This window comes from Pagrus major, chromosome 7 (assembly GCF_040436345.1).
Source record: "Pagrus major chromosome 7, Pma_NU_1.0".
Classification (NCBI taxonomy): Eukaryota; Metazoa; Chordata; class Actinopteri; order Spariformes; family Sparidae; genus Pagrus; species Pagrus major.
The window spans coordinates 22,076,746-22,097,572 of NC_133221.1; the positions used below are offsets into that span (position 1 = coordinate 22,076,746).

General features: G+C 39.7%; 1 non-coding gene across 1 annotated transcript; it reads right to left on the bottom strand.

Moving 5' to 3' along the window:
• Positions 1–11,457: 11,457 nt before the first annotated feature.
• Positions 11,458–11,549, bottom strand: trnar-ucu (transfer RNA arginine (anticodon UCU)). Its single transcript is given in 2 exon segments — positions 11,458–11,493; positions 11,513–11,549. It is a non-coding gene; the product is annotated as a tRNA-Arg (tRNA).
• Between the last annotated feature and the right edge of the window lie 9,278 nt (positions 11,550–20,827).

Below are 20,827 nucleotides of genomic sequence, written 5' to 3' on the forward strand. Positions count from 1 at the left end.
CATCATCATTCATTTACCATCATAAATGGCAAAGAAAAGCAGCAAATAATTGGCAAATAATTTCCTTTCGATCAATAAATCAATTACTGACCCATTGTTGCAGTTCAAGAAGAAATGATAGATTTCATGTCACAATTATCCTGTCCAACATAACTATGATTCACCATGTTTTCCTGATAATCATGAACCATTCTTTAAACTTAAAAAAAAAAAAACTACAACGTACAGGAATCACTTTAACCTTACATTTTATGTAAGGAGACACATATTTTTATTGCATCACAGATAGACACATAGTTTTTTAGTGAAAAACAAACAAAGAATCTTACATAAGTAATCATGATTCATAAGGTCTTTCCACACAAATAAAGCATAAATACATGGCGGTAGGTAACCTCATCTACCTGTCGTAAGTTTAAGTTTGGAATCCAATTTAACTTTTTTATTTTGTGGGTGATACAATGTGAAGCCATACCTTCAGTCATGGTGACAGGCTTAGGCAAATCAAAATCAATCAGGGCACCAATATAGGACTGTACGTCAGTGAGCCTCAAGGTGTGAATAACACTATACAAGTGAAATTTAAATTGACTGACATGTGTATGCACGACAGTAAAGCTCTCAGTAATTGTACACTGTTACAGTACAATATCTGTTTAAGTTAATGAGCTGGCAGATACAGATACAAGTAGAGAGAGAACTGATTAAGATCCAAATCACACTTTTTGCAAAATGTAAATCATTTGAATTTCTTGAACAAAACAATATACTGTTTAGTGGCAGCGAGAATTAAAAAGAAAAAGTACCGAAAACTTTTCATTTGACTTTTCTGTGAAAACACTCTAATCAGGAGGGAATCAGTCAGCTCCCCAGAGGGCGAACAAACCAGCAAAAAAAATCAAATTGTTTTGAAATGTTCAATGCCGACACTGTGGCAGAAAAACCACCATATGCCACTAAATTAAACTTCCTATCACAAGACCATTGTGAGTGATTGGATAATGGGAGCATGGCAAAAAATATGAAGAGACAAGAAAATAAAGAGCAGAGAATCTTGCCTTCAAGTAATGAAAGATAAAGAAGTATGACTGAAAACATCAAGAGGAGCACTTCAGCTGAAAGGCATGGACCAATTGCTATTCATCTTCGTCATGGGGAGCTGAAAATCTTTGTCCTGACTTAAGTTTTAAGATATTTTGGTGATTGAAACTAGAGAAGAGACAGAAGAAGAACATGAGTCGAGGAGGAGAGGTGAAGATGTGAGAGGGGAAGAAAAAGTGTTCAAGCGGAAGAGGCAATGCTGCTGGGTGAAACCTCATCCTGACAGAAGCTGTTGTGAAACAGCAGCAAGAATATCTCGGCTCTGTACGTTTGACCTGGTCATGTCAAAGTGGAGACGGAGAGAGATAGACTGACAGTGAGGTATTTCTCTCTCTCTCTCTCTCTGATCCAGACAGAATCCATGCAGCACATTCCTCCAGAGCTTTTTCACCACTCATCAACCTGCGTATGAGTGTGAAACTTGCATGTGCAGGTTTATTTTGAATCTCATTTTTTGAGTATTAGCTGAAATGTGTGCCGAGTGCTTCGTCAGACTTTAAAACCTGGACAAAAACAGATTATTTTGCCACTTGCGAGCAGCAGAAAAGAGCTTTGGTCACAACAGTGACATATCATCACCGTATAAAGTTAATAGGAGGAACTTGTCAGCAAATAGTTGCCTATTTTTGAATTCAGCAGATATGGAGCGACAACAGCTTCGTTTGGAGTCGTTTATCTTGCCACCTGGTGGCCGTAAGTCCAATATTCACTCTCCTTTTATCTCAATTTTTGATTTCCACCAACTCCAGAGGGAAATATCTGGCTCTTTAGCAGCTAAATGCTCCACCATGTTCACAAGCTAGTCGCTAACTTTGTGGTTTGGTGCTGAGCTGGTAGCTTAATTACTACTGCTGAAAAAATGTACCTAAATGTGGCAACGGACAGCTTTTCCCCCCAGATAGTCCAAAGTCACACGGTGGCCATTTTCCCCTGACATTGTGCTCAGGGAGCTCAGAAGTAATACTGCTTTGTTTGCAGGTGCTATAAATGTGGGGATTTGTATCATTTCACCTCCGCCTAATTGATCAGGAACTGAAAAGACAATAGATAGTAAAAAAAAAAAAACATCAGGACATCAGGCCATATTTAAATGTAAAACAAAAGATTTGATAAATCCTCTTAGCTTCTGTTAGACAAAAACAAACATTAGCATTCAGCCACTTCCTAGCTTACTTTACTGTTTGATAGTATTGCATGATACAATAGGAAAGTCGTATTCAATTCTAAAATATCAACACATATCTTGGACACAGTTATTTAAACCAGGAAGTGAAAGCACTGGATGTAATCAAACAGTAATGCTAGCTAGGAAGTGGTTGAATGCTAACGTTAGCTAATGGGTTATCAAACATATTGCTTTCCCTTGAAATATGGCCCCATGTACCTCCAGATTTTCACGGGTATGGATACATCAGTTTAAGTATTAAGAGTAAAAGTACTCAATGCAAAAAAATAGAGATGCATGCTATGGATTTTTTTTTCAGCCGATACCAAGTAGAGCAGCCTGATCAGTTCACTTATGTCATATCATGGTGTACCATATCTAAAATCCTAGATGATACACAGTCTCATATATAATGAAATATATATAGTCCAGCATTACCTGAGGGTAAGAAATGCTAAGATTTAGTGAGCAAAGATGGATGATTTATTATTTCATAGGTATAATATGTTGAAACTCGTGGACTATGGTATGATATCATCATATTTAAATGACATCTAGCCCTAATGTGTGTGCATGAAATGGCTGATAAGATGCACCAATAACAACAGTATACATAATGTATCGAGTGTAGCGTGCCTTCTGCCTCAACGTCTCCATTTGAGAACAGGCCCGAGGACAAACATGTGTGTTGATGTTGTTGTTGTTTTCTTCATCATCATATACTGGAGCTATCATTGTTGTCCTTGTGCCCCTCCACCCCCCCACCCCCCCTCTTTTCTCTCTCAGGTCCTCCTTCAGGCTCTGTTAATGCACTGACTCTACTGGGTGACAAGACAAATGTGCAAAAGTCACAAAGGGACACAGAAAGAAAGAGAGAGGGATAAAAAAAACAGATGTGGGAGGGGGGGTGAGAGAGAAAGCACGTATGTGTATGTTTGTGTGTGTGTGTGTGTGTGTGTGTGTGTGTGTGTGTGTGTGTGTGTGTGTGTGTGTATGTGTGTGTGTGTGTGTGTGTGTGTGACAGCATGTCTGTGGTATTAGGTTTGAGCAGAGTGAGCGTGTCCTCGCCAGAGGAGAGAAGCTGTTGATTCAACTGGTCGCCGCCAAGGCCTTGTCGCCCTTGTCCTCATCTCTCTGTCTCTGTCTCTGTCTCTCTCTCTCAAAATCCCTTTCTTAGTCGGTCTCGATCTCTCTCCCCCTCTCCCCCTCTCTCCATTTCACTCATACATATTATAAACAGGACATTTTACTTAATCCCAAATCTCTGACCCTCCTGCTTTGCTTCTTTGACATGTCACCATTGTGAATTAAAATCTGCACAGGAGCGGCTTGCAAGGTTAAAAATAATGTTTGACAAAAATAAATCCATGAACATGTGTCCTTAAAAACTGAAGAGGATGTGTGCTTTACTGTGACGCACACTCCTACGGGGAGGACAATGGCTACAGTATGATGAAATAAAAAGGAAATCACTGCTGTATGATGCTTTCCTATGTGATGCACCACTAGTTGCAAACGCAACAGCTATATTTTTCGGTCAGACTGGGAGCAATTTGCAAATTACAAGAAACTTGGATAATTTGTTTCAACCTGACTAGAAAACCAGGGTGAAGTTTTGTAAAATCACTGTAAATCAAAATGTCAGAACTGAGTCTTAATATGCTCTTAAAGTCACAAGGTTCTGGCTCTCACTGCACCGCAAAGCAATGCTGCAATTTAGCTTCTCTCAACATGGTCTGGACTAGTCATATAATCAGTCAAATAATTTATTAAGAAATAGAATAAATTTAAAAAATAACTGGCAACTATTTTGATAATTCATTTATAAAATATGCCAAACATGCTCTGACATCCAGTCTCTGAAATATGAGGATCTTTGTCTCACATGACAGTAAATGAAATATCTTTACAAAATATTCCTACAAATAATAATATATAGACATAAATCTTTAGGTTCCTTAGGACTATTGGTTGGACAAAACAAGCAATGTGATGAATTCACCTTGCAGTTTAGGAAATTGTGATGCAAATTCAATCAACCCTTATCTGGACAGGCAGTAGATTAATTAGTTTGAGACAGATGTAATTACAGACAGACTGACAGTTGTCTCCTTCAGTCAAACATCAATGTGAAGTTTTCATATCTTTGCTTTCGATTTTCAGACCGTAACCCAAACATCTCCTGCAGTATAAATCTGCAATAATTAATGTCAGTAGATGTTATAATGATCAACATTGAACAGGAGTCATGTGACCATCTTAATACTCCTGACATGTACCAAAAATCTGCATCAAGCCTATTCTCAGTGGACAATCTTTTGCATTTATTTATTTATTCAGCAGACTTGGAAAATGTAATTGTAATTGTCTGACATCTGACATAGGATAAAATGCACCATAAAGAAGTATTTGCAGGTAGGAGGGTTGGGCCGATAGACGATGCCATCATCCACCACGAAGCCATCAACTTCTAAATCCTGTATCATCATTACATTGTAATTTAAAAGACGCCCGCCAGAGAGCACAAGAAGTAGCGTGTCCCCTCAGAGCATCGATGCTTCTTTTCTGTTCACTGCTGTTTGTGTGTTTCTTTCATTCATGCCATTGTTATTTGCATTTTCTCAGCTTAGCTTATTAAGTATAGCAAACTTTGGCTAAGTTAGGGACGTGGCGGAGATGAAGACCCTTTGAAACCCAGTTCGGGGATGTATGTCGGTGGTGATGTGATGCATTTTGCTCAGCTGGGTGAGATAAGTGGGTCAGAGCGTCAGTAGGAAACAGCAGTGACTACAGCGCTGAGCTCACTCCGCCTTATGGCAACTCAGAGGGGACACTTAGTAAACCCCCCAACAACGATGTCATCATCCATCACAATGTTGCACTTGGAACGTCGTCATATGCCAAATCAGTAGACATCGCTCAACCCTAGCAGGTTGTATTTGGTTTATATCTGCAGTCTAAGCTGTCATCTTTCCTTTTATCCTCACTGAGAATGTCTGTGCAAGATTAACAGCTCCAGACACATAAAAACAGCCAATAAAACAAGCCTGCCGCTCTGAATGTAACACTGGCTTTACTGTATTTGGAAGCAGCCGTGTCAATGCTAGACCGTGTCAGAGCGGATTTAAAAAGGTGTGTGTATGTGTGTGTGTGTAGTCATGAGACAGTATACTTTGTTACAATAGCCTTAATGGAACAGAGTGTTTAGAAGCTGCTAATCCCGACCAGTGATGGAAACAAACGCACCTCGAGCCTTGGCCTTCTATTTTTGCCTCTAGTATCCTCAGCGCTTCAAGCATGCATCGTCCCAAACTCTGGCTTAGCCAGCTAGCACCTCATTACCATTCTGTAAAGCAGTTAACATAGCTGGGGATGCATTTCCTCCAGCCAGCAAGCGGAGGTCAGAGCGGGGCTGCACAGGAAGTTCATGTAATTGACAGTTTTATGAGCAATTGGCTGCTTCAGTGTTTCTTAAACTTTTTTTGTGGAGTCTATGGGATGCAGGTATGTTTCTGGTGGTAAACAAAACAGGCATATTTTACAGGGCTTCAATCTTGTACAAGCTGACACAAAAGCATCTTCTATTGATTCAAGTTTAGATTTAGATTTTTGACAGCAGGTGATGCTCTCGTCAGAAGCTAAACCTCCTCTATTATTCTACAGCCAAACTTGTCTGTGGTAGACTGAAAACATAATCTTTATATTTTTATTTATCCTTGAAACAGATGTAGGATTTTTTTTTCTAATCAGAACCAAGAACTGTAGATTCTGGATGCAGATCAACACAGTTTTATTCCCGAATAAAGATCAACTTATCTGGCATAAAATAGCTGCGACCTGAATTCCAGAAGCTGCAACTCATCAGGTTCATGGTGTCTTCTTCACTTTCTGCCCAGATTTATACCGTTTTGGACAAAGCTTGTTATGGTTCTACTGGAAAGCATCATTAGATACAGGATTACTGCCTGTTATTGGAACATTTCAGTAAGGCTGACAGCTCAAATCAATAACCTGGTGAAGGGATTGTCAAAATAAAGGATTTTAAGAATTTGGCTCTCACTCAGTGTGAACACAAGCTTCTCATTCCTGACTGTTTATGTGTCTCTTGATCTCTAATTACTGGTCACAGGACTAGCAAAAAAAGCTGGCAAACAACCCCATGGTTTCTCTGCTGCAGAAGTGCACTTAGCTGAATCCAGAGTGGTTTTTACCCAAAGCAGCAACCACCACAGCTGTTCCTTCCTACGTCAATCCAATGTGCAACTGCCCTAAGGTGCATTTCCAGTAATAAACACTAGATGCTGGCTCCAAAAAAGATCACTGTCTGGAGGTCAGAGGTCATATTTCTTTCTATAAATCAATATAACCTGAGATCTCAATAGCCTGTTTCCCTTTTTCTATTTTGTGTCTTTGTTGCAATAATAAAATAATTCTCCAACCAAGGCTTAAAGGAGCAATTTTTTAAGATATGTCCAGAATTTTAGTTTGAAACATTTAAAAAATGAACTAACATTATCAACAGAGTGTGAAAAACAAGCGTTGACATTAGGTCAAAAACGTCTGTGTACTGCATTGCAGAGATGTCTACTGAAGTTAGCATGCTAACCAGCTAGCCCCACCTGTCCTGTCTGTAATACCACTTGGTAAAGCTAAAGGCAATATTCTGATAGCGCACGTCGTTTCAGCTGTTAGCGTATTAATGAACAAAATAAACTGACAAAATGTCAAATGTCTATTTTCCTAACTAAACAGAAAAATACAACCATACACCTTCTGAATTGAAATTTCTCTCTGTCAAGCTTAACTGCCTCATTAAATCATCATAAACACACTTTACATAAATTAAACTCACCAACCCAGTCTTAATTTGTCTTTCTACAACCACCTCTGGTTTTGTCCAGGCAAACTCTTAGGCCACTGCCTCCACGGCTAACTGAGCTATGAGCTAATAAACTAACAGTAGCTAGCAACAGCCAATGATAGCTAGCAAAGAGCAGCTGTTATGTTTTGTAGCTACTGTCGAATTTTAACCATATTTTACAAATTGCGGTATTGTGTTCACCTGCTCATCCCAACCTCCATTTTGTCGCATTAAAGTGAAATTTCTAGCTCCAAACAAGTACATCCAGCAACACTGTGAAGGTTAGCTGGTGAAGAAGATACAGTAAACACGTACTGACCCACTTTGCAAAAGGTGCAGACAGGCGAAGCATGAATGTCATCATTATAGTTGTGACATCCATGTGACACACAAAACTGTTCAGTGTTCCACTTGGTGCTAATATTACACCCCACCAATGCTAAACCCAGTATGGGCACAACAGTGAGCTACAGAAAAACTCCAACAGTCGGGGGAATTTTAACAGACTAACCCAGGAGATCTAGGCTGCGTGATTCAACAGCGACAGCTCCGGGTTGAGAGAGACAAATCAACCCAGTGGGGGAGTGAAGGAGAGGCGTCTATTTTAGCCATTCAACTGACTGTGTGACCCCCCTCACAGCCTCCTCTTGAGCTGACCCTGCCGGTCATAAATCACCATGAGCTGTTTGGGTCACTCAGAGTGAACTGTGAGGCTGACTGGATATTGTTCTCACAGAGATGTGTGTGTGTGCCTGTCTGACTGAAATATGACGCCTACAGTAGCCAGATGGACAAACAAAACAGACAAAGACAACCTAAAGTGGCCAGAAGAAAAACACAGTGTATACAGGTCAAGACATTCCTTCTCCTACTGATATTTCTATGGCATGCTCCAGTAAATTAATGACCAACTACTATAGAAGTCCCCCCATAGCAAGGACAAAGTTCTGGCCTGCTGGCAAGGTCTTTATGGACCTTAATGTTTGACTCATTCAGTGTGTGTTCCTTAGGCTGCTTCTTATGCTATGACTCCCATATGATTCACATGCAACCTTGTCCCTGAATGTCAGGTCACAGCAGGCCTGGAGAAAAAGTCGTTGATCACTTCACTGACAAACTGCCTTTTCAGATGCACATATCCATAGAGTGCATTTCCTGTGATTTCTGTCAATAAGCAAGACTACGAGTGCTTAAAGGTGTACTTGATGCTGTGTTGGTGTCGTTCTCACAGCATCATAAATAATGAATTCTGAAAGGATAAATTCTCCCATGTCTTTCAGTCTTCTTCCTGAGTCACAAAGCTATGACACTACAAAAACATGATCAGTCAGTTGCAATGATGCTCCTGGAGCAACATTAATTATCCAGAAACAACAAGGCAATATAAGATAGTGCAGCAGTTTGCAGCCACACAAGCAGCTCTGTGAAGCTGTGCTTAGGCACGGCAGTGCTTTGAACTAGATGTTAACATTAGCATGCTAAGATGCTCACAATGAGCATGCTATTATAATGAAGTTTTGTTGAAGCTGAGGCTGGAATGCCATTAGTTTTGCAATCTGTTCATAAACTAAATTTTGCACAAAGTTTAATTTTGACCTGATGATTTTGCAAGATGAATGTCAACAAAGTTACAATTTCTTCTGAGTCACAAATGTATGTCCGAATGTAAGGATTCGTCCTTTGGGAACCATGAATGTCAGGGCAGAGTTCATTCAGTAGATGTTGAAATATATGTGGACCAAAGTGGTGGACAGACCAACATGATCAGTCCCTACAGCCATGCAGCTAGTGTAGTTAAAGAAACATTATGTAGAAATTGGCATTTTGTGCCATTTGGCACCACCCCACAGAGTGCGACACCACTGTTGTAAATACAAATCCCAGATCTGTAACAATTTGTCAGGCCTAATGTAGGTGCTAACTACAAACAAAACTCATTACATCATAACAATGTTATGTGATGAAACTTGTATGTTGAAGTCAACATGTATGTAATGCTGTGTATTTCGACTGTGTACTGTGTATTTCTGCTGTGTATTTCTACTGTGTATTTCGACTGTGTGTTGTGTGTTTCTACTGTGTAATTCCACTGTATGTTGTGTGTTTCTACTGTGTATTTCCACTGTGTATTTCTATTGTGTATTTCTACTGTGTGCTGTGTATTTCTACTCTGTATTTGTGTACACAGCAGAAATACACAGTACACAGTCGAAATACAAAGTAGAAACACACAACACACAGTAGAAATACACAGCACACCATAGAAATATACAGTAGAAATACAAAGTACACAGTTGAAATACACAGTAGAAATACACAACACACAGTAGAAATACACAGCACACCATAGAAATATACAGTAGAAATACACAGTACACAGTCGAAATACACAGTAGAAACACACAACACACAGTAGAAATACACAGCACACTGTAGAAATACACAGCACATAGTAGAAATACACAGTAGAAATACACAGCACTCAGCAGAAATACAAATAAGAAATACACAGTAGAAAAACTGTGTATTTTGACTGTGTACTGTGTATTTCTGCTGTGTATTTCTACTGTGTATTTCTACTGTGTGTTGTGTGTTTCTACTGTGTATTTCTATTGTGTATTTCTACTGTGTGCTGTGTATTTCTACTCTGTATTTGTGTACACAGCAGAAATACACAGTACACAGTCGAAATACACAGTAGAAACACACAACAATTCAGAAATACACAGTAGAAATACTGTGTATTTCAACTGTGTACTGTGTATTTCTGTTGTGTATTTCTACTGTGTATTTCTATTGTGTATTTCTACTGTCTGCTGTGTGTTTCTACTGTGTATTTCTATTGTGTATTTCTACTGTGTGCTGTGTGTTTCTACTGTGTATTTCTATTGTGTATGTCTACTGTGTGCTGTGTATTTCTATTGTGTATTTCTATTGTGTATTTCGACTGTGTACTGTGTATTTCTGCTGTGTATTTCTACTGTGTATTTCGACTGTGTGTTGTGTGTTTCTACTGTGTAATTCTACTGTGTGTTGTGTGTTTCTACTGTGTATTTCTACTATGTATTTCTATTGTGTATTTCTACTGTGTGCTGTGTATTTCTACTCTGTATTTGTGTACACAGCAGAAATACACAGTACACAGTCGAAATACAAAGTAGAAACACACAACACACAGTAGAAATACACAGCACACCATAGAAATATACAGTAGAAATACCAAGTACACAGTTGAAATACACAGTAGAAATACACAACACACTGTAGAAATACACAGCACATAGTAGAAATACACAGTAGAAATACACAGCACTCAGCAGAAATACACAGCAGAAATACAAATAAGAAATACACAGTAGAAAAACTGTGTATTTTGACTGTGTACTGTGTATTTCTGCTGTGTATTTCTACTGTGTATTTCTACTGTGTGTTGTGTGTTTCTACTGTGTATTTCTATTGTGTATTTCTACTGTGTGCTGTGTATTTCTACTCTGTATTTGTGTACACAGCAGAAATACACAGTACACAGTCGAAATACACAGTAGAAACACACAACAATTCAGAAATACACAGTAGAAATACTGTGTATTTCAACTGTGTACTGTGTATTTCTGTTGTGTATTTCTACTGTGTATTTCTATTGTGTATTTCTACTGTCTGCTGTGTGTTTCTACTGTGTATTTCTATTGTGTATTTCTACTGTGTGCTGTGTGTTTCTACTGTGTATTTCTACTGTGTATTTCTATTGTGTATGTCTACTGTGTGCTGTGTATTTCTATTGTGTATTTCTAATGTGTGCTGTGTGTTTCTACTGTGTATTTTTACTGTGTGCTGTGTTTCTACTTTGTATTTCTTCTGTATGTTGTGTATTTCTACTGTGTATTTTGACTGTATGCTGTGTGTTTCTACTGTGTATTTCTACTGTGTTGTGTGTTTCTACTGTGTATTGCATGTTTCTTATGTGTACTCCTACTGTGTGCTGTGTATTTCTACTGTTACAGAGTGCAGAAACAAGTGATAGGAGGCGGAGTGGCTGAGACAGAGACGCCATTCACACTATTACAAGACACTGTACCATCAAAATGATTGTGAAGCTGTTATTTTAAGGTCAAAAAGTTACATAGTGTTGCTTTAAATTTGTAACTTGTCACTCAAACAGGATGAATGAATAAAAAAAAAAATCTGGAATGTGGCAGCATTAACAGGACTTCCTTTCTTGTGTTGCCTGAGTACTGTAGTACTGTCTTCCTCTGGAGCGTTGGCTGAACGGGGACTGTTTGGGGAAATGCTTTATGGTGCAAACAGGAAGAAGTGGTAGCAAGTTAAAGCTCGACTCTGGTGGGACTCGAACCCACAACCTTTGAATCACTTCTTCAGTACTTAACTAGAAGTCCAATGCGCTATCCATTGCGCCACAGAGCCTCATGTTCCCCACAGGTGTGATAATGGGTTTTATTGACCTCAAACTCATCTTACAAGTCTTGAGAACTAATGCTTACGTTGCGGCCACTTGTCTAATTCGACTTTATGTCAAAAAGTAAATACATCAGCGTTTCTGAACATAGAAATACCAGTTTACAAGTAAACTTTGCAGGGAAGTGTTGTGAAGATACAGTTCCTCTACGGGACACTTACATAATGTTGCTTTAAAGAGCGCTTTTCAAAGATACTGGAAGTTCAGGAGACTAGATACAACTTTGCTCTACTACTGAAGTTCATCTCAATGTCCATCTCACTCAAGTCTGACTGTAACTATAGACACTTCTGCTGTCTGGATCCCAGCAGGAGGCAAGAATCTTTGCTACACGTCATGGAAGATGGATAATTCTTCAAAATTGGAAATCATCTGCCACTCCCTCTTTTAGACACTGAGCTAGAGATTTGTTAACTTCACAGAGTAAATCAAACTCACTTACTTCAGTGTGACCACATCTCTTTGATAAGATCTGTACTGGAAGACCAAAATAAAACCATTTTTGTCTCTCTATATAAATGAATGTATGTTTCCACTCTGTGTAGGTCTGTACATAAGTGACCTCATAGTAACCTCCATGTAAAAAATACTGTATATTGTACTGCAGATGGTACAGTAAAGACACCAGCTCCTTTGTTATACTGTGGAAATCAAGCTGTCAATATTTAGATCTATATGTGACTGTCACTGCTGGTGGTCTGCCCTGTGAAAACGGGGCCACTTTCCCATGCTCCTCTCTGTCTAGACGCTAGACGAGGACACACACACACACACACACACACACACACACACACACACACACACACACACGCACACACACCAAAGGCTATAATCTATGTTAGGGGAGCTGTTCAACTATCAGAAATAGCATTAAAACCTCAAAATATATGTTTTTAAACTTTTTCTCTGCTGGATTCTCAGTAGTTTTTTTCCCACAGCACTCACTTAAGAGGCAATCCTCCCAAACTCTCAAATCACTAGAGATTATCAGAAAAATAGCTCTACCTTCCTCTGACATTACTTAGACTGTAATATCACCATTAATCAATTAAAGTACACAAGGGTCAAGTTTCTTGCATATATTTATAATTCTACCTACTGATTCTAAAGAATTAAACGTATTAAAATGTATCGCTTGACACTTTTTTGGACAGATTTTGAACAGTAAATGTCACACACACAGCACACAGCTAAAACTCAAGGGACAGGTGATGCTGACGCAACGCAAATAGACTCAAGACCTTGAGGTAAAAGCTGGGTGGTAAGCACTGGTGGTGGTGGTGAGGAGGGGGGGGGCCTTAAAACAGGCCCGAGAACAGCATCTAGAGGCCAGCAAGTACACCTGCACACAGAGCAGACAAACAAACCTCCCCGGCAGCTGGTTAAACAACACACACACACGCAAAAACCTCCAGTCTCTTATTTATAACCTCGCCCACACAGCGGAGAAGAAGGCCCGGAGCAGAGAAGACGCAGTCACACGGACAGACAGTAACAGCTGGTTACAGGAGGGAAGCCAAAGGGTTCAGGTCACACAGGAGGGACACTGAGCAGTACGTTTGGAATAACACAGAGAGAGATCTATCAAAGAGAGATCTATCAAAATAAACAGATATTAAATTAATCGGCAACTTTTTTGTTAGTCAATTAATCAGAGTATTTTTGTAAGGAAAAAAATCTAATATTTCTGATTCCAGCTAATTAATTGTGAATATTTTCCGGTGTTCAGATCAGTCAACAATGAAAATAGGGTAATGCAGCCTTATATTAATATTAATATATTGGAAATACTGCCACTTGTATTAAACTGCAAGCACAATAAGTAAGTTATTTCAACTCTGAGTGTTACTTTTCTGTTATCGTGAATCATAATGTCCTCTTTCATCTCACACGAAAAAGACCGTACATTCATCCCATGTTAAACTGGTGTGTTTTGGCATCACAAACTCATCTTTTATCCACCAGGGGGAAAAAAATATGTATAACAATCCAATGAATCATGCAACTCTGTCTAAAATAATAAAAAGCAAGTAGAGGTATTGGGTAAAAAAGATCAGGTCGACAGCTTTTTCACATATATCTTATTTAGTAGCACAACTCTCCAAGTGGAGTAACTCGACATGCGAAGGTGAATACCAGCCCTTTGAAGAGGAGTCAAATCCTCAATCATGCTAATCCTGATTCAGACGAGTGACACTGGAGCACAGTGTCTTGCGAGTGTGAGTGTGTGTGTGTGTCATCACATCATCAGTCTTAAGTTTATGTAACTGACCCCCAGCAGGGCAAATAGTTGGCAAGATTATCACGTCCTCTCTGGCTCCTGATTAAAAGGACATTAATTTATCCTCTTGTATTGATTCTATTGGAGTGGAACACGATCCTCTGGGTGCTGATGTGTGTTTGAAATTAATGGCATTAATAAACATTAATTAGGCATTATTAAGATACAGTCTGACTTACAGACAGGTAGATGAAACAGTGGCAGTGTAATATACCATGATAACATTTGGCTGCGCAGCCCCGTATTTATGTTATTGGATTGGATCTTTATATTGATTAAAGGGACAGTTCACCACAAAATCGGAAAAATATATATTTTCCTTCTTACATGTGGTGCGGATCATCCAGCTATTGTTTTGGTCTGAGTAAACAAGTTTTGGGGATCTTTTGGAGGATGTAGAGACGTTTGCCTTCTCTTGAATACAACTGAACTAGTTGGCACTTGGCTTGTGGTGCTCAAAGCACCAAAAATCTACATTTGAAAAACTCAACAGCAATGTCTCTTTTCAGTTACACAAGATAATCCACAGACTTTCATGTGAACAGTTTCATGTAGGAACTAGTTTCTTTCTACCGAACTACACCGAAGGATGCATGCAACTAATCACGGACAAGAGGCTAGCTAATTAAACTAGCTAACGTTACAGCTCAACTGAGGATGACGCCATTAATGTTTACAACCTGCGCTACAAGCCCAAGCCTCTCATCTATGAGTGGATGCACGCTTCCATCTGAGTAATGATACAGTGTAGTTCGGTAGAAAGAAAATATTTCCTGCATGCTCTCAACAAGCTCTGTGGATTATCTTGAGTAACCGGGTCATGGTATCTGGAAGGAGTCACTGCTGTTGAGTATTTCAGATGTATTTTTTTTGGCACCACGAGCTGAGCGCCATATAGATCCATTATTATTATCAAAAGATAGCAGACCTCTACGGCCAATATCTCCAAAATGCAGCCACTCACACCAAAACAATCTAGATAGATAAACAGCACTACAGGTAAGAGGAAAAATATGTAGATTTGATTTTGGGGTGAATTGTCCCTTTAAAACAACCAAAATCAAATGAGGCCAAACAGCAGCTCAGTTAAATGAACATCCTGTGTGATAGTGACAGAAGAAGTTCAGGAACAGGCTACATCTGATTAATGCATGAATCTGCAGTACATGCATTTATAATGCAGAGTGGGTGAACTGAAGGTTGGAGCTGGTTCAGCTTAAATTTCAGCTCTGTGTCTAAATAAACGCTATAAGCCTATTTTTATTTCGTTTTATTTTTTACGCACAGCACTGAGCCTTTCCAACTGAAGAGCCTGGAGACTATAGAGGAAACAGCATACGAGGTTATGAGTTCAAACTGTGGCTTTCAAAGTAAAATACAGTTCAGCGCACTGAGATCTTCAGTTTGCCACACGCCAAAGGGCAAACAGTGTTTGACGAAGTCCATCAGTCACTACTGTGCCAACTTTAAACACAAAGCGTTTCATTGAGGCATTAGTTTAACAACTCTGTCTGAGGTTTCGCTTTTTAACATGTAATAAAATACATAAAAGACCAGTTGTGCCCTGTTACAGAGTCATAGGTCACGCATCGTTATCACATTACTGAGTAACTTCATGCGGGCGCTCTGTACCTTGCGTGTCGCTCCTCGTGTCCGGACCGGGCGCAGTGTTAGTTACAGCAGAGACATGCTGCAGCAGCTCCGTCCGTCCGTCTGTGTGTCCACCTGCTGGTGTGAAGGGTCTCCTGTCCGGCCCTGTGGCTCGGGTCGGAGGTGCAGCGTCCTCCTGGTGCCGCAGAGTCTCCACACTGATCCGCTGGGCGGCGGGAGCGCGCGGCGGGGATGCGCGCGCTGAGTGAGAAGAAATCAATGAGCAGCTACAGGAGGGCGGTGAGAGAAGGAAGCCAAACTGCAGGGAAAAAGCGCGTTTCAGGGATGCTGAGCATCACGTGTCCTCTGGGATCACTGTAGACTCCTATGAGAGGGATCGATCACTCAATCAATCAGTTAAATTTGACGTTGCACCTTTAAAACTCTCATATAATAAATAATTTCACCTGGAAGATGAACCCAAAGATAAATGTTTCAACGTGCGCTTTCTGAGTAACACTTTCTTCTCTTTTTTTGGTCAAATCATATCACAATGGGAAGGATTTTTTAAAAAATCAAGTAAACAAAGAGAGAAGATGATCATTTTTAATTGATAATCATCGCAATCAAGCTGTAAATGTGCTCATAAAGCAGAAACATTTAACTAATACTCGATCAGAGTACATTGGTTTATATCAATGTCTATAATGTGGGACAGCTTGAATATGAATTATGTGGTTAGATGTGGGTTCATTTGATTGTGTGAACATGGCTCCAGTCTTTTTAAGTCACATTTTCCAAACAGTTTACAGACAACATTGTCACACACACACACACACACACACACACACACACACACACACACACACACGCACGCACACACACACACAAACTACAGTATGATGATGTTTGACATGCCACTGCTGTTTACATCACTGCTTCCTTTCTCGTGGGAACGATGAAAAGCAGCTTATTATAATATGAGAGGGCCCAGAGGAAGTTCATTTGCAGAACGAGAGTTTCATCACTTCAACAGAATTTCACCAATGTGGGTGATGACGAGGTTCATACTGAGAATAATTAACATTAATAAATATCTATCATAACACAACAGCACAGTGATTTTTAAGGTAACATTCTCAGACTCTCGGGGTTATAAGTTACAACTCTTCTTCTCATGTGATGACAATGACTGTATACTCTGTCTGCACATAAACAAACTGCCTATTCATTTAAAAGATACAGTTAAATGTCTGCACATAGTTTACTGTAATAATATCCACCGTGTACACAAGTAAACCAAGACAAACAGGAAGCTACTGCTGTGATTACACAGAGTCTTTAAAGAGGTCTCTTGTTCCCTGTACACCATGATGTCATCAATCTGACTTATATATCTATATACAGTATGTGTGGTTTCACTGGGCATATTAAATGAGATACAGCATCTGTATTCTTTTGTTCTCGTCATCATTTTTTGCCAAAGTTTCCTCTCCCAACATAGTTTGAAAATTCATTTCCTGTTTAGGTCGGAGGTTGAAATAACATCAGAGAGCTCCCAACACACACGCAGCTCAGCAGCAGTCACTGACAGCAATCATATTTTCAGTGGAGTTGGAGCTGGAAAACCATCATGTGGAATAAACTGGAGTATCCGAATTGGGTGAAAAACTAAAAATTGCACACAAGGGGACATTTTCCTTAAATGGATGCAGTGCGTCTGTATACTTTTATTCTATCTGCTGTCTGAGTTGAAGGCAGCTGTCTGTTTTTAAATGTGCTGACAGAAGAAGGGACAGTCAGCTGATGATGTCACTCTTTTAGGGCTGTATGATAAAAAATCATATTATTTTTGACAGATATTAAGATTGAGATATGGTTCACATTGGTTGGAATGATCATTTTTGCATCACATTTGTCATTTTCATGGAAAAAAATCATGATGATGTGACATTTGTTGTGGTCTTTTCCAAACAAACACGATTTCTTACAACTGGAGAACAAGATTAGTCAGCCAGGGCATCTCTGCATCATTATAGTACTTCATTGTAATGCAGCTAATATTGCAGCTTCTGCAAATTGGATATTGCACTTTACCATATTGCGATTTCAATAATATTTCGATTAACTGTACAGCCCTGTTTTTTATCCAATCAAATCTCTATAAATAGAGTTGTCTATCCATCCACTAGATGGAGTCATTTTCAGCTGACAGCCTTTCTCTCTTCTCTCTCTTATACTCACACATCACTCGTGACATTCAAACAATCCTTTGAACTCAAATGATTCCCATTAACAAACTCCTTTCTACAAGTTTATTGAACTTTTTACTACAACACAATGGTTCACATACAATACAGCATAGTGATGAGTCTATATATACAGAAATTATGCACGGTGATTCTTCACATAATCATGTTGACGCTACAGTATAGGCATACAGAAATAAATAAAACAAACATTTCTCTGAACAAAGTTAGCATGTGCCTTTCTTTTGCATTTTACTATGTCATGGCACGCTATTTTACTTACAAGATTAACAATATATAGCACATGTATTTTAGATATGTTGAAATCAGACAGTGGAACAGCAGGTGACGTTATAGTACACAATTCCCCTCCTTCAGATTTGTTGATTATACTTGAAACATGATGTCAAATAGAGGGACTGCTTGGACACGTACAGTAGGGTCTGACCAGGAGCGGCTGAGGGATTTTTCTTTTCATTTTATGTCATACGGAAGAATGGAGATGATATATACCATGTATAAAATGATGTTATTTGTTCGATGTTAGTTTCATCATTCTGTTCATCTGCTAAGCCTCGAAGAACACGCACTGACCTGATTGTTCATCAGCAATCATCTTGTTTTGATGAGGAAGACGGTGGTGGTGGCCCACAGTGGCTGTGATTGTGTATGTGAAGCCCTGAGATGTTGTTAATGCCGGTAAGAGCATGACACAGAGCGGTGATGTCATGAATGAGGCTGCTAAGAATCAGACGACTGGGAACGACCTTCTGGGGCTAATTTACATGTAGGACAAGTCCATCATGGTTATAATACACTGGATTGAGGATTTTGGTAACTAAATATTCATAGATTCATAATCAAACCCTGAATAATCAGATCAGAGTCAACTTCTGATCAAATATGTCTGGTCAAAGCTTAAACATAAAAAACAAATAGAAATCAAAATGAACTCTTTCTCTCACACAAGAGAGAACAGTCTAATCTGTCCTTTGACTCAGTGACTCAGCTCAGTCCATCTATCTCTTCATCGCCCACCTAAGGCGTGCTGCTTTCTTCTATCCTGATTGGCTGGTCAGGATTTTCTAACAGAAGAGTTACAGCACGGCCTGACAACAAGCTACAAACAACAAGCTTCTGTCCATCCCAGACTGGTGGCTGCTCAGCTGGGGACTGGTTTGCAGACACTCCCTAATCACTGGACTTTTCATTGCCCTGATTTAAAAGCACTGAATCACTGATTTGAGATGTTACTTCACTTCTGTTTCCAAATCAGAATTGTGATAAGACAGGGTAGGTAAGTCGATAGTGTATCGTTGCACTATTCGAGGGTTTCAGGCATTATAATTTCAGCCTCATGGTTCCAAAAGTGAAAAATGCATCACGCACTTTTAAACTTTCTGGTCGTCTGCTGCACTAGAATAGTTGTGCGAGCACATTTTCAGCCCAGCTCTGATCCTGTCACATGTTGGAGAAGGAAACTGTGTATGAATGAACTTTAGGAGATCATAACTACTGCTCTAATAAGACTATTTTAAATCTACCTTCAGCTATTGGTGTACTCAAGTTGCGCCTTTCTCTAGAAACTCTAAGTTCAGCTCGTAATCAGCATTAAAAATGATGATGTCTTTGTATACTCTAATACGGATATAATGAGCTGCTCTAGAGGTAGTAATTACAAATGTATGTATGTGACGCCGTGTTAGTTTGATCACGAGAAATCAGCTCTTGTTAAGGCTCGGTATGAAGACTCACAAGGTGTGGGGGGGAGCCACATTAAATGGAGGTGGGCAGCATTACCTGAAATGTACAATGGCATCATACAGCTGCAACATCACAGTACCAAAGCAATTAGAAAATGTTTCCTCGATGCAGATTTAAAGTCAGGGCTGCGTTTCCCTGATGCATGTTCCATCTTATGTCCTCTAGGGCACTGAGACCAGGTTCAGGATTAAGAGAAACCTCTCTATCTGTCTGTGTATGTGTGTGTGTGTGTGTGTAAGACATCTGTCGAAGTCGATCAGTCGACGCTTCACTCGCAGCATACCAGCTCCTGACTGGAATCAGGACACATGCAAAGATTTGAAAGCTAACCTGCTAAGCGACATGCATGCAGAGTGTAGGTCTTCTGTTACAAGCTGGCGTTACACACTATACTCTTATTTACGACAGAGAAAAAGGTCACGTCTGCCTACAGTATGTCTTGTACATGATGCCCTTAAGAAGATGTGTGCAGGGGGACGGTGGAGGCTGTGCGTTAACACAAACAGTTGCTGGTCAAAAACCTCTACTGGAGTATACAGCACTATTATTTACAACATGTGTAATCAGGGATGGAGTCCAGTTTCAGTTCAACCACCTCAGGAGGTAATAAGCATCTATGAGTTGATAAGTAAAAGTTCTGTGTTTAAAAAAAACATGTCTGATTGAACTGACTTCCTGTGCTGACTGAACTGGAGGAGACTGGACCCCAGTCCTGAGGGTGAGAGTGGTCACCATGGGAGCAGGAGGGGCTTCATCTAGTTAGAGGACTACAGGGGCTACTGATCCTCATCATCATCATCATGAGTGATGCAGTGGAGGGACGGGGAGACAGGCTGCATGCAGATGGGAGGAGAGCGTCCTTGGACAGGTCAGGTACAGTGTTTGGTCGTCTTCTGGAGAGAGAGAAAAAATGTAAGTGATTGTTTGGAGAAACACAGAAATCTGTTAATACTTCTACTAATCTGTTTAATGTACAATGATGTTGTTTGGGTGCAGAGTGTCCATGAACGCATCAAGAGAGAAAAGAGTCCTCACTCACAATTGCATTGCTGTGCAACACTAATTAAACTTTGACATCGAAAACATACAGTAAGCATAGTTGTTTAGTGATGGATGACCCATCTTAAGGTTCAGATCATGTCAGTTGATTTTTATAACGTACTGACACAAACTGAAGGACAGAAATCCATCTAAAAGGATCTGGTTTAGAAAATGCAGCTAAATAAATCCAGTAAATCAAAATGCAGATGCTTTGTAGTTAATGTGCAATACCAATTGTACAGTCTAAGCTATTGCATTGTAAAATAAGACTTTAAGGTGCGTGTGTGTGTGACTCAGTGTA